Raw genomic sequence first — 15,469 nt, 5'->3', positions numbered from 1 at the left:
TAACCATGGAATGAGTGTCTTCATGTTTCTGTTCCATTCCATCTACCCTCTTGGCTTTTTATTATTCCAAGGCAGCTGCCCCTCTTCATATTTCTGATGGACCAGAGAGCAGATCCAACAATCTTTCTGCCTCTGTGGGCCAGGCGGCTTGCCTCAAGGCCTCCTCACTCTCCTCTATTTTCTAAACTCTTCTTGAAAGTATTGCTCCTTTTTCTCTTCAATTGTTTCCTTCCGTTATTGCCTTGAACTGGAATTCTTCCGTGTTTGACAAAAATAAATCCTTCAACTAACTAAGCCTCTTCCCACCCCGTCCATTGGTTTTATTTATGTGATAGAGAACTAGGAGACAAAATTACTCTTCATACAAGTATAGGTCAGATTGTTTAATAAGGCATAAAATCTAATAAAAATTTCATGTGAGACAAACTGGGAATTAACAATGTGCACATAGATTTACATATAAATATAAACACAATGCATACATCCAGGTGTGTGTGTGTGTGTGTGTGTGTGTGTGTGTGTGTGTGTGTGTGTGTGTGTGTGTGTGTGTGAATAAAGCATGAGCATGTATTTAAGCACGCACACATGGGGAAAGAGAGACTATATATTCTCGGGGATAGTCATGCCTGAGCTTGAGCCCCAGCTCTGGCATTAATGATGCATCACCCTGGGCAAGCTCTTAATCTTCACATTTCACTCTCCTATTCGTAACAGGAGGATAAGCACGGCTTTTGATTTTAGAGGGATCTTGTGATGAAATAAAGTCAGAAACACCAAGTGTTTCTCAGTGTGTTGTTATCTATTCAATAAATGTAACAATATTATTTCCATTATATATTATTCATTTATGGCATCATATATTATTAACTATCAATATAGACTTGCAGATAATAATTGATTCTATTAGGCCTCTCTCTCTCCACTAGCCCACTGTGTGTGCTTGAGTTCTTTGTGGTGTGAAGTTGGACAGACACTGTTTGCAAGTGTGTGTCAGAGTCCATTGCTTCCTGCCAGGCTAGGATCCCATGGAGTTTCTTCCTTTAGTACCCAGCCTCTATTCCCTAGCCCAAAACCTCAACACAATAGCTACCAACACTCTGCACCAGTTAGATTTTCCTCTCTTACCACCAGCTGGAGGATTCCAGAACACTTCTAGAAACAATAGACTTGTTTAGTAAAGTGATAGGTTATAAACTCAATGAAGAGAAAGACATGGTTTTTCTATATGCAACTAATGAAATAAAAGAGAGAATTTTTTTTAAATCCTCCTTAAAGGGCTGGAGAAATAGGCCAGAAGGGAGGGCTCTTGTCTGGCATGCAGCTGACATGGTTTGATCATGTGATTCCCCATATGGTCCCCTCCCCTGAAAAGAACCAGGAGTGATTCCTGAGTGCAGAGCCAGGAGTAACTCCTAAGCACTACCAGGTGTGGCTCAAAACCCAAACAAACAAAATTAAGTAAAAACTAATCTCAGTCACAAATTGTGCCAAACAGGTGAAAAATTTACAAAGAAAACAATCTTAGAACAGGAGTCCTCAGTCTTTTTAAACAGGGGGCGTGTTCATTGTCCCTCAGACCATTATTGGAGGGCCAGACTATAGTTTAAAAAACTATGAACAAATTCCTATGCACACTGCACATATCCTATTTTGAAGTAAAAAAGCAAAATGGGAGCAAATACAATATTTAAAATTAAGAACAGGTAAAGTTGAACCAATAAACTTGCCATATTTCTACGGGAACTATGGGCCTGGTTTTGGTGGGCTGTAGTTTGAGGACCCTTGCTGAGACTTAAAGGAGTTGAGAGACAGAGAGAAGGAGGGAGTCTGAGAATGTGGCCCACATCCCATATATATGCACTGAGGATCTGGGAAGAAAGCCTGCTGCTAAGCAGGATAGGCAGTGGCAGAAACACCTAGCAGGTTGGGTAAATGTCCTTGATGAGTCACATGTGGCCCATAGGGCCATAGTTTGAGAACCCCTGACTTAGAAAAATAAAAGAGTACTCAATGAAAGGGAAGCAGAGCCTGTTTTCATGGACTGAGAGGGGTAATATTGCCCAAAGCATTATACAGATTAATTCTCTCCCAATAAAACTATAAAAACCCATTAAAAATGGAGGGAGAAATGAACAAAAATTCCTCAAAGAAATACAAATTGCCAAAAGGCATATAAAAATGCTCTGCATCAGGAAAATGCAAATAAGACCAACAATGAGATATCACCTCACACTGGAGACTGGCACACATCACAAAGAACAAAAACAACAAGGGTTGGCGTGGTTATGGATAATAGAAATTTTCATTCATTGCTGATGGAAATGTAGACTGGCCCAGCCATTTTAGAAAAAAATATAGACACTCCTCAAAAAAACTAGAAATGGAGCTTCTGTATCACCCAGCAATTTTACTTCTTGGCATCTACCCCAAAGATCCAAAAACTCTATTCAGAAAAGGCATTTGCATTCCTATATTCATTGCTGCACTATTCACAACAGCCCAAACCTGGAAATTACCCAAATGTCCAAAACAGATGACTGCATAAAGAAGCTGGTGTATATACACACATTATAAAATGCTACTCAACTTCAAGAAAAGATGAAATCATCCAATGTGCTGCTGTGTAGATGGATCTGGGGAGTATCATGCTGAGTGAAGTTAGAAGGAGAGGGACAAACACAAAATTATCACTCTCATATGCAGGATATAAAGAAATACATTTGGGGAATAACAAATACTCTCAAAACAATAGCGGTAGTATTGGTCTTTTGGTACTGAGATTTATCACAGGGGGACGGGGGTGCAGAGTAATAAAGAAGGCAAACACTGGGATGTTGGTAAAGGGAAACTGACACTCTGGTGGAGGGTGTGGTGCTTAATGTTTATGCCTGAGACAATAGTATTGTCCCTTTATCAACAGTATTGTAGACCAGTCCTAAAATCTTACTTAGGTTCCCATTTTCTCTTTCTTTTTTTATAGTTACTTTAAGCACCATGGTTACAAAATTGTTCATGATTAAGTTTTGTCATAAAATGTGCACTGCCCTTCTCTTGTGCACTTTTTCCACCACCAATGGCCCCAGTTTCCCTCCCACCCACCCACCTATTTCTAGGGCAAGCATTTTTACTTCTCTCTCTTTCTGTCTCTTTCTTTTTCCTGTTTGACACTGTGGTTTACACTACTATTAATAAAGGGGTACCATGCCTATCACTTTCTCCCCAATCAGCACTCAGTTCTTGTTCAGAATAACCATTTCCAAACTATCATCAGAGCGGTCTCTTCTCTGCCCTCACTGCACTCCCCGCTTTATGTGGCAAGTTTCTTACCGTGGACTGATCCTCCTGGTCCTCATATCTATTGTCTCTGGATATTATTACCATGCTGTCTTTTATTTTTCTTATATCCCACAAATGAGTGAGATTATTCTACGTCTATCCCTCTATTAGACTATTAGTCAGCATAATAGTCTTCATGTTTTCATCCATGTATAAGCAAATTTCATAACTTCATTTAGGTTCCCATTTTCTACAGGAGAAAGTTATTTTTAGCTTGCCCAAGTGACCCAGTATGGCAAGGTTCATATAGGACTTGAAGACTTGGGGCTTGAAGTTGTTTTCACCCACCTGCTTTAAAGTATTTTCATTCCTGTGATCACTCAACAAGGTTTATGGGAGCTAGGGGTTGGGTTTCTTTCTACTTGTTACAAGTACCTTCCAGAGCCTTCAGCCTCACGATGAAGAGGCAGTATGAAATAATTGATGATTAGTAAGTGTCATGAGTGTGATGATCAAGGAAATGCATTTGAGAATTTGACAGAGGCTGGAAACTATCAGAAATGAATGAATCTGGGGTCAGTTCTACCTCCAGTTAGCCTGTCCAAGTTCTTTGGGGGTGCTGGCAGTCCAAGATGAGATGGTCAAAAAAACAAGAGGTAATTGGAACTGGTGAATGAGAGAAATAAATTGTAGGTGTTTCGGAGCTTCCTAGATTTCCAGGCATAAACGTTGTGACAAATCAGATGTTATTAGATGTACACAGTAGGTCTGGAATGTGGGAAGCATAAAGAGGACCACCAAGGTAAGGTGCCTGAGCAACTATGACAGAACACAGCAGAGGAGAGTTCAAACCTAGGACAGTCTGACTCCAGAGTCCATCCCCTGACATGGAAGAGCCCATGGATCCATTGAACATGAAAGCCAAAGCCTCCTGTCAGCCACTGCTGAGAAATGGTAAAGATCTGTCCCTCATGTCTAAGGAGAGGAGGAATGAGGTAGCATGTAAAGCACCCAATGGAAATTGCTGGTCTGGCAAGGGAAGTCACAGCACCCCAAAAAGGAAGGAGCACAAAACAAGGGAACTTGGATGTTCAGGAAATGATGTTGGGTGTGGAGGAGAGGAAAGAAGGAATGGTACCTCCCTGAGTCATCTCCACTAGTATGGGAACTTGAGGATCTTCCCTTAAGAAGATGGAGGGGAACCATGGAAGGGTGAAGGGATTGAGGAGACTGTAATGTTCCCACCGAGACTATCTCTTACAACAGAAATACAGAGTGAGCATGGAACTCACTCTGGAGCCCATCTCCAGCGAAATGAGTTTTGAGACCATGTAATCCATATTCCTCAGAGGGCAGCCTCCTCACAATAAAAGTTATCCTGTGTTCGTAGTACATGTATGAGTCACAATCACAGTGCATCCAACTTCATACACTGTGCATTAAAATAAGCATAAATACAAGACAGATGGCATAAATAAATATAAATTTAGGTTTGGATGTGGAGGTTGTACCCATGGCAAATAGACCTAATACCACCGGGTTATAGACTTTAAAATAGTAACGGGCATGTGAACCTCAGTAAAAGTAAACCAGAAAGCTTGAATCTTTTGGTCTCTTCCCATACCCCAGTGCATTGTTTTGAACACTGGGTACACGTGCTCCTGGGGACAGGACAAAGATGTCGAGTTTAGTAAAGATCTTTCTATAGTGATGGAGAGCAGAGTTTGAGGTGAGGCTAACTGAAGACTGAGGAATCTATGAGACGAGGAAAATGGCAGGTTTTTATTTGCCTCATCCCCTTGTGGCCTATACCAGACCAGGGATGGGCAGCTCCTAGGTCTTCTCCAAAGTAGTCACTATTGGAAGTGGAAACAAGATCCAACTTGACAAATATTCTCAAGGGCAGAGAAAGTGCGAGAAAGACAGAAGCTCAGAGATGGTAAATAAGGAGAAAGTGGGAACAGTGGAGGTTGGTGGACATAGGCCACCTGAGAATGGTGTGTGTGGTGGTTTTTGAAGCCTGAGGGCCCTGTGGGATGTACTTGAGGGCAGTAGCAGTGAATGAGTGAATCTGTGAGAGGGATTCAGTAGCAGCCTTTCAAAAGCACATAGGAAAACAGACTTTAGTAGATAGAGATGGACCTTGAAGAAAGAACTAGAATGAATATGTTTGCAGAGGAACGGAGCTTGAGAGAGAGAGAGAGAGAGAGAGAGAGAGAGAGAGAGAGAGAGAGAGAGAGAGAGAGAGAGAGAGAGAGAGAGAGAAATCCAATTAGGATAACAGGATGATGAGAAAAATTCTCCAGAAGGAAAAAGGTGGTCCCTGGAGCCCAGTGTGACAGACTGACAGATAAGACAAGAACCTAAAAGCCGCCTATGACTGAGCTCTCCGCTAACATTCACAGAAGAATCAGGAGATGAGGGTTCAAGGAGGGAAGAGGTAAGAAGCCCCAGGGATCTGAGATGATCTGGGGAGTGACTACAGGAGGAAAAAAAGACCCATTTCATCTGATCTTCATCCAGAGGTAGTGCTCTTCTAAGAGGCCTCTTCTTCCTAGAAAGTTCTCAAATATTTATTTTAGTCTAGGGCTGGGTTGGGCTTTTGGTTCTCATTTAAAAAAAACACTAGACCCTTTGGGAAGCTAACAGAGCTTTAGACAAGTTGAGGGGTCCATTTACTCTTACTTAGATAATGTCTAAGCACAGAGTTGAGGGATTCCCAACGTATTACTGGAATTCTTTTAAGGTATTGACATGGGGAATGGAGCTGCCTCTCACGTTTTCCATCACTTTTGTGTCAGGTGGACCTCAGAAAGGAGCCTGGGCTCTGGCCTCCAGGACGATGGCAAGCCTTATTCTGAGGAGTTGAGGGATTGAGAGGAGTTTGGTGGGGAAAGAAACTGATGGGCTGAGTCATTTGCCCCCCTCACTCTCACATCCTCTCTCGCACCTGCACCCTTCAGTCGTGACCACACATGGGCTTCCTGTTTGTATCGAAGTCGACATTCGGAAGTTGGTCTTTGAGGAAGAAGATTCTCACTTAGCCTCAGGAGAAAGACAACAGGAAGGAGGACTGAGCAGAGAAAGAAGAGGAGCATTTGTACCCAGTAGTAGAAGTTTCCAGACTGGGGGGTGGTGACAAAGTAACTCTGATTGGGTCCCTCAGGGGGTGATGAAGTAACCTGGCCTGCTTGGAAGGAAAGACTCTCACCGTGCTTCCTCACTGAGATCATTCAGGCTCTGGGGAAGGCTGGACATATGGGGAGGCAGGCTGGGAAGGGGATCGACAATGATCTCAGAATTTATGTGTATGTGACATAAAAACTATAACCTATGTGTGGAGAAACTTCTAGACATGTGGGAAGAGAGCTGAGCTACTGGATCATATGAAAACAGTGTCTGAACTTCTTGTAGGACAATGAGTCAGAACTCAGAAATGAAAAAAAAAAAAACAAAAAAAACAAAAAAACCACCCACAACTGGGCCCCAGACTGGGCTCTGGGTACGGCCCAAGGGTGTGTGTGCTCACAGACACAGAAAGAACAGAAGTCAGTCAGCACATGGGGCTGATGGCCTTGTTTACATTCCTGTGCACAACGTGATGGACACAGGTGTGCAAATACAAATGCTTTCTACTGTGTACTCATAGGCATGTGTACCATATACTATAGGATAACATTAGGATATGACCATATCATTTTGTTAGAAAAAGTCTGACCAATTATTATACTGCTGTCCCCTCTGTGAATGATACGTCCTGTACCACTATTTTCCCTTTCGGGCCTTCATTGAGAAGTAAGGGTTGTTTATTCCCTGCCTCAACCTCCTGGGCTGTGGGTGACTCTCTGGCAGATAAAACATGTGTGACTGATGGTATCAGAAAAGGAAAAATGGAAAACCAAATAGTGACACAAGGATTCCCTCCATGTAGACTCTTGACTACTCAAACCTTACAAATTCAGAAATAAATTTGTACTCTACAATTTCTTTCATTCAAAGAGGTGACAAGTCCTAGGAAGAGGGTCACACTGGCCATGTCCAAGGTGATATTGCAATTGATCGAGTGTGAAGGTACCTGCTAATAGGCCAGACACAGCCACTCATGGATTCATCTTGAGCATACACACAAAGAAACTTCTGGTTTCTACTTGTGCAGTGGTAATGGCCCCTTGGAGCAAAGGGGAGGTGAGCACCTTGTTTGGGGCTGTCCCCCTGCCCCTCATTGCTAGAAAGACTGAGAGACTATATAGAAGCTACAGGGAAACAACATGCAGGAGCCTCAGGTTTGGATTTGCTTCACCAGCCACAGTTTCCTGTCACTGACTCTACTTGAACTACATGCATGGTTGTGCTGTGATGCTTTTTGTTTTTATTCATTTTGGTTTAAACATGGAAAAGCTGTACATCTCTCTTTAACCAGACTTCTGGGTTCAAGTCCCTACCCTATCACTCTTGTGACTTTGAAAGGCCTTAGTTCCACACTATCTCCATCTATATAAAAGACTATAGATAGTCTTTGTTTGTGTGTGTGCATTTTTGTTTGGTTTGGTTTGGTTTGGTTGGGTGATTGGAGGGGGGGGTTTGGGGTCAACCTGGTGGCATTTAGGAGTTACTCCTGGCTCTGCACTCAGAGGTCGCTCCTCGAAGGCTTGGGGGACCATATGGGATGCCAGGATTCGAACAGGGGTCTGTCCTTTGTTGGTCATATGCAAGGCAAACACTGTATTATTGCTCTGGCCCCCTATAGATAGTCTTTGATGTACAATAGGTTAACCCCAAAGTTTTCAATTTTCCAATGGTTTAAAGTGATAGGAAGACCATAGAAAATGCCCATTTATCCATTGATATGAATACCTGTGAATATGTTCAGATTTATAATTCTGCATTTTAATTTTTTCCTGAACTTTTTTCATGATGCTTGTCCATAACAACAAGCCACAGTTTCTTAGTAGCTGCATACCAGGAGGAGAAACTAACGAGATTCCAAAGACGTGTCCACTTTTTGCACAGTAGTCAACATTTCAGACAAGTTATTTTTCCTCTTGGTATAAAATATGGGATTCTGCCCAACTTTAGTCTAATGGGCACATTTAAGTAGATTAGTTTAATTAACTTCTTTGCTGGGTTAGGTGAACTAATTGCATTTCTGACTTATGATGCTTTAAACTTAGGGTGAATTTATCAGGATATGGCCCCTATGGTAGATTGAGAAAGATTTTTATTTCTGATGCATAAAAGAGAACATGTTGAAAGTGACTTCCACTAAAAGCAAGTTAAAAGTAAAAGTACAAAGAAGGTTGGTTCTTCAGTGACATGTCATTAGGTCTGACTTTCAAATGGCTACTTTGTCCTCTTTAGCACCATTATTCTAGAATTTGCTCAATGATCCCCATATATGGGAAATTAGCTTACTTCTCATTTTAAAAAAATTACAAATCCTAAACTATGTTGCAAATCCTATAGAGCTCCCATTAGTTCTCTTAATTTTGTAATTTGAGAAGAAAATGGTGCTTCAGTTTGTATTTTATTTGCTTTTCCATTGTTACTTGATTCCCAGTCATTTAAACATGACTTTGCAAAAAAGTAAGAACAATATTTCTCATTCATAAGTATCCCAAATTTGCTTATTGTCTTTAAAGTGGAGAGGTGCTATTTTTCTCAGAATAAATTTGCAAACAGGTATTAATGTTACAGTGAAAACCTATTAAAAATCATCTTACATAAATATTCCTCTTTGTAGCCTTTATCAGTGCTAAAAGTGAGGGATTATAATGAATACAAGACAACTAAATTCCTGCATTAACTAATAAACATGACAATTTGATTTATTACTCTTCTTCTGCTGTGGCCTGTTGACAGATTTTTCTTTATGGAAAAATTACCATGGCTTAAATCTCTATCATATGGCACTTAATTCAATCGACAATATGTTCCCAATTAGATCCTGCTTAAACTACCATCAACTCACAGACCACGGAACATGTTAAGTGGGATGACAATCAGATAACTAGTAAAATATTTGTGGCAGCAATGCTAAAACAAAGACTAATGAAGACAGAAAGGACAAACAAAGCATTTTCTTTTCCCCGTTCTGAAAAAAAAAATCTTTTCAATTCTCCCTACAGTGGATAGAGAGTTTGGATTTGGGCTGAAAGTTGTATACACGGGTATTTCCTCCTTTTCCACTTTTCAATCCTCTGTCTCCAATCCCAGGGTAGATTTTGCAAACTGAAAGGCATTTTATTTCAATATCCTCTCTTAGAGGAGCACATCGGCTCCATCCCCACATTTCAGTTAGTCGTGCCTTTGGAGTGTCCCCCTTTCTTCCAGGCCCCAGATGGCAATCAGGGCTAGTGGTGTTGTTAAATGAGATAAGCCTCCTTCGCTTAGTGCCCTTTTACATCTGCCTAACTCAGCCTGTGCCCCTGCTGCAAGACAGAGAAAACAAATTGTGCAGTGCTGAATGAAAGGGCAAGCTTTAGAAAAACATTGAGAGCAGCACAGGCTGGAGGAAAGAGCTCAGCAAGAAAAACTAAAGGCCAGACAGTCAGAACCCACCAGGATACAATGAAGAGAGCTAGGCACAGGCTAGGTCACTGCATGCCACCCCCACAGGAATAGATGTGACCCCCATTTCCCTCATTGGGACATTGGTTACATAAAACACAAAGACGCATAAAAATGAGAGAGGGAAAGGCTGGAAGAGAAAGAGAAGAGAGATAGTGAGAGTGAGTTTGTGTGTGTGGTGCATATGTTTATATTTTGTGTATGCGTGTGAATATGTGTGTGAGAGATAAAACGAGAGATAGAGAGGGAGAGAGACTGAGAAGTGCTGTCCAGATCATGTGTCTGCCCCAGAAATAAAATGAATATTTGATATGTCCACTTGACTTTTGGATCTACCTCTTAAAGCAAATTGAAATGAAGTAGCTCCCTCCCAATCCCAAAAAGATGTTTCCTCCCCAGAAACACTAGAGTGACAATAAGAAGGGGTAGGTGACTAGAGAATTGCAGCACCAATGACTAATGTCGTTTGTGACACCAGAAGATCACTCTGTGATTTGTTTGCATGGGTGTTTTATGGAACGAATAATAAGAGATGGGGTCTCCAAGGCACATCCGGCTGCTTTGCTTTTATAGACTGTGGGAAGTCTGAACCCCGGAAATTGTTCTGTGAACCTAAACTGCTGTATGGAAACCCCTTCTCTAACACAAGAAGGCACTGTCTCACCAGTTCCACCTGAAGTTGAGCATTTTTTGGAGACCTCACAATATCCCTGAGGTGTAGGTTTTGAGGGGATTGTACACTCTTGTGGTATCAGAACAAAGGCTCCAGGAATTAACTGTCCCCACCAACAGCTGACACTGAGCACAGGGGTCCAGATGGAGGTGGGCTGAGTCCAAAACCTCACCCAGCGGTCAGCCTCAGGGCGGTCCAAGCCCAGCTGCACCGCGAGAACACATGTGGTTTAGTTTGAAGGAAACCCCACTCCTCCAGGACACCACTGTGTGTGTGCTCCAGGCAAACAGAACCAGGGTGTCTGCTGAGCGGGAAGCAGGGGCTTTGGAGGAAAAAGTTTCCATGTGTTATAACTTTGTCTGGGTTGTCCCTATTCCTAAATACCATGACAATATTTTTTGAAGCAAAGATCAAAGGACATATGGTCTGACTCATGGGTTAACAAAAGGAAAAAAATATTTGAAATTGGGAGTATCTGAGACAATTTGAAATGTGTGGCTACAATCATTCCCAGAGCACCTGGAAGTCATGGAGCTCTTTAGGAAACACTTTGAAAAACTGACAGAGTAAATCCTGTTCTCCAAACTTGGAATGATTTTATCAGAAAAATTGAGACAGTCTTGTACATAGATTGTATGATTGCATAGCTGGGACTTTATGCCAGAAAACAACAGAGGAGTTGACATCTAGTTAGATGACCTCTAAAGGTTTACAAAAAAGAAGAGAACTCTTTACATAAAAATTAATAGTTTCCCTAGAGCAAAAATAATTGGTAAAAATTGCAATGGGGGTCCCCACCCAGAGCGAAAGCACAGCAGGTAGGGTGCTTGTCTTTTATGTGGCTGGCCCAGGTTCAGTCCCTGGCATCCCATATGGTCTTCCAAGCCTGCCAGGAGTAATTTCTGAGCTCAGAACCAGGAGTAAGCCCTGAGCACTGCTGGTGTGGTCCAAAAACAAAAACAAACAATGGGAGGCGTTGGAATTATATGCATGAGAAACCATCATTAGTAGTCTTGTTTGTTACATATTATCAATCAACTAAATGTTTTAAATGCCGTGGATTCACAGGATATACTTCATAAAAGTGCTGATATTTCAATCCTCAAAAAGTAGTTTAAGAGAAAATATATAAGATCTACATTTAAAAAAACTCTACTTAGGGATAAAAGGCATATAAATGGTAACACAGACGTGGGAACACATGTGGAGGCTAGATAAGCAGACTCAATATTTAATCTCACCAAACTAATTTTACGTGCAAAAATAAATGCAATTAAATGTCCAACACAGTCAGTGAGGAAGAGGAACTTGATGAAATTCCAATGTGTGAAAATCTGGTGAACTTTAGATAAGAGTGACTCGGATATTTTTCACAGTTGAAAAAGAAGGGGGTAGGCATAGTTCTGCCATGTTAAGTCTCAAGGTTTCAGTGGTCATACAGTTGGATAAACAAATCAATGGGAAAGAAGAGAAAGTCTGTGTCCCCACACACATATGCAAACTGAACAGATTGCTTAAAAACTCCCTTTCCAATCAGACCGAGAATGAGAATAGTCATCTTAAGAGTGAAAGGTCCTCATTTGACTTGCTCTTTGGAAGCCTGACAGTTATTTACTACTTTCTTTTTGAACCCTCTTTCTTCTTTGGATCCTTTCCAGCTTCTTCTCTTTTTCCTCTCAGGCTGCTCCTGCCTGGCTCCTTCTCAGGTTCCTTCCCCAATGCTTCCATGTGTCTAGATGGTAGAGCACTCAGGGAGGAGTCCTCCAACCTTTCTGCTCTAACTGCCAAGAAGGGATTTGATGTGGCCACTGAAACATCACTCTACCAACTCTGACCTTGGTTCTAATAATAGCTGCCCAACAACACTAACTTCCCCAGTCACACACATATGAGCCTCAGCATACCCAGAACATGTCTCCTCCTTCTCATCTTCCATATTCCTCCTGAGTCCCCATGGATTCTTCCTAGGTCAGGCCAGCAATAGGGATCCTTTCTCTCTCACCCTACAGAGAACCATCAGAACGTGCCAGCCTTGGCCATAATTCTGCCATTAAAACCCTCTTCCTTCTGGCTCTACCATCCTGAACTCTGCCCCGCTCTCCACACTGATCGTTCCATACTCTCCTTTTTTTCATTCTGTTCCCAGCACAAATTTATGAACATTCTTAGAGTGCTTAAGTCAAATTCTATGATTTCAGAGCTGGAGCGATAGCACAGAGGGCAAGGAATTTGCCTTACATGTGGCCAACCAAGGTTCCATCCCTGGTAACTCTTAGGGTCCCCCAAACCTACCAGGAGTAACTTTGAGCATGGCCAGGTGTGGCTCAAACACCAAATAAATAAATAAATAAATAAATAAATAAATAAATAAATAAATAAATAAAATCCTATGATTGCTTCAATCTGTTCAGTGGCTTACCACTTTACATTCTCTAAATCTTTTGGAACCAGATACCCAAATGAATGCTTGGATGTTTTTAAAAATATTCAGTTTTGCTCAGGACAGATGGATCAGAAATTTTCTCAGATCTTTGTGACCCGGCTGCAGGCTCCCTTTCAAAGATGGCATCTACAACTCCATCCATTTTGCAACTCTATCCATGCTGCTCTAAGCCATTATGAGGCTTCACTTCTCCCCTAGTGAGGATTTCAGGATAATTGTTTTTGCACTGTGATGGAATTCTAAGACACAGGAAGAAGAGGCCAGATCTCTTAAGTGCTCATCTCCAAGCTGGAATAGCATTTGTATGCCAAATGGTGTTGGCCAAAGACTCAGAGATACCTGAACTCAAAGAGGCACAGAGATGGAATTTGCCTCTGACAGAGTTCTGCAAGTGGACTTTTACTGTGGTCATCTTTAGGAAATAAACCCTGCTCCATTCACAGGGTGCCAAAGCCCAAAATACTTACCCTCATTTATCAGGTCCTCCACACTGACTCCTAAGCAGACTTTTAGTGCCCCTTCTACACTCTATAATACTGTTACAGCCAGAGAGCTCCTTCCTAGACCTTACATTCACCCAGAAGAACCAACCTCGAATTTTCCAGACTCAGGAACACTTTTCCTGGATGCAGAGGTCACCTTAAACTTCTTTCAGGTCACTATCCCTATGCCACAATTGCAGGGGAATTGTTCCTAGTTCTTCTGTGCATAATGTTCTAACTTCAGATGTGTCTTACATCAATTTCCCCTTAATATAGTGCACATATCCTTCATGTTTTCTGCCATTCCCATTACAAAGTGTGTTCTATATCCCCAGAACCTAGATAAAATGCTTGTTTTTTGAGGGGTGCAGAGAGAGCTCAGGAGTAAGATGAGCAAATGGTTCAAGCATCACCACGCATCCCCCTATTCCCACCTGCACCAGCTGGAGGTACCTGCGCATCAACATAGTGGCCCTGGTGTCCCGAGGTGTGAGTCTGGTGGTTGCTGATTCTTGAAGCCTGTGTTTCTTGAACCACCAGGGAAATTTAGAAAGTGCTTAGGGGTTTTAAGGGTTACATCCAGAGTACTGGGGGGTCCATAGGTCCCTGTATTAATTGGACACGTGACCTGACCTTTGAACTATCTTCCCAGGCCTTAACCATTAGCTTTTATTCTTTCCCACTATGTCTAATTCTCTCTTTCTCTTTTTGAATCACTTGACTTACAGAGCTATTTATAATAGAGTATTAAGAATTTGGTTAAGACACCAATCCTATCACCAGTGTAACTTTCCTCACCATTGTTGCTGGATTCCTTCTCATTCCCCAGTAAGCCTCCATAATAGACATGTTTTTAAGTTTAATTATTGTAGTTTGGATGCTGTACTTGTAGTGCCTGTGGCACTATGGTTTACACACACACACACAGACACACACACACACACACACACTCTTTACCTCTATCCCTTCAGTTTTCCCAAGGTCCCCTATCCCTGCTGCCATTACCCTCGTCCACTTCTTCCTTAATTTCCCTTGCTTTCTTTCCTCCCCTGTCATCTCATTTCTGTAATCTAGAGTACAGGATAATATAGATACCCCTTTTAATACCTTGCACTTATTTGGCTTGTTATTCTATATGTCACTGATAAGTGGCATTTTCTAGCATCTGTCCTTCTTCTGACTTATTTCGATTAACATGGGATCCTCCAGTTCTGCTCAAGTTGCAGGGAATTTCTTGATTTCATCATTTCTCACAATTGCCCAGTATCCCCTTGTGTAACATGCCACACTTTTATAAACCACTTATCTGTCGATGAACTTCTGGGTTCATTACATATCCTCGCAATTGCACTAAGTGCTGCAACGAATAATGGTGTGCATGCGTCCTTTTCCATAATATTTTTGTGTCTTGAGGGAAAATAACAAGAAGTGGAATTGCTGGGTAATATGACCACTTTTTTTATCTGGGACATCTCCAGATTGTTTCCCATCATAATGAGGTTGAACCAGACAACATGCATACCCCATTCCTGACAACATAGGCTCTTCTCAGTTTTTTCATGTGTGCCATTCTCACTGGTGTGATATAGGATCTTATCTTCATCTTGATTTGATTGTCCCTGATAAGAAGTGCTGGTGAGCACTTTTTTGTGTGCCTATTGGCTATCCATCTGCCTTGCTCAGAAAAGAGTCTGTTCATTCCTTCTACCCATTATTTATGTTTTTTTATTGTTTTGATTGTTGATCATTGTGAGTGCTTTGCATAGGTTTTAATCTCAGCTCCTAATTACGCGCATGACATGCTGCTAGAACTTGTAAATGTTGATTTATTCTTTCATTTTTTTATTTCTGCTTTTCTTCTGCACTGGCTCAAATGTCATAAAGAAAATGTGCAAGAGTTTTTTCTCAGTTCTCAAGAAATCTATTTTAAAAGTCATCCTCTCCCGGAATAAGTGCCTTGACCACATATCAATAATACTAACCTGAGAATCATACTCATTTGAGCATCTTGCAGTCTGAGAAAGCTCT

This window comes from Suncus etruscus, chromosome 12, assembly GCF_024139225.1.
Source record: "Suncus etruscus isolate mSunEtr1 chromosome 12, mSunEtr1.pri.cur, whole genome shotgun sequence".
NCBI lineage: Eukaryota > Metazoa > Chordata > Mammalia > Eulipotyphla > Soricidae > Suncus > Suncus etruscus.
This window is presented reverse-complemented; position numbering follows the sequence as displayed.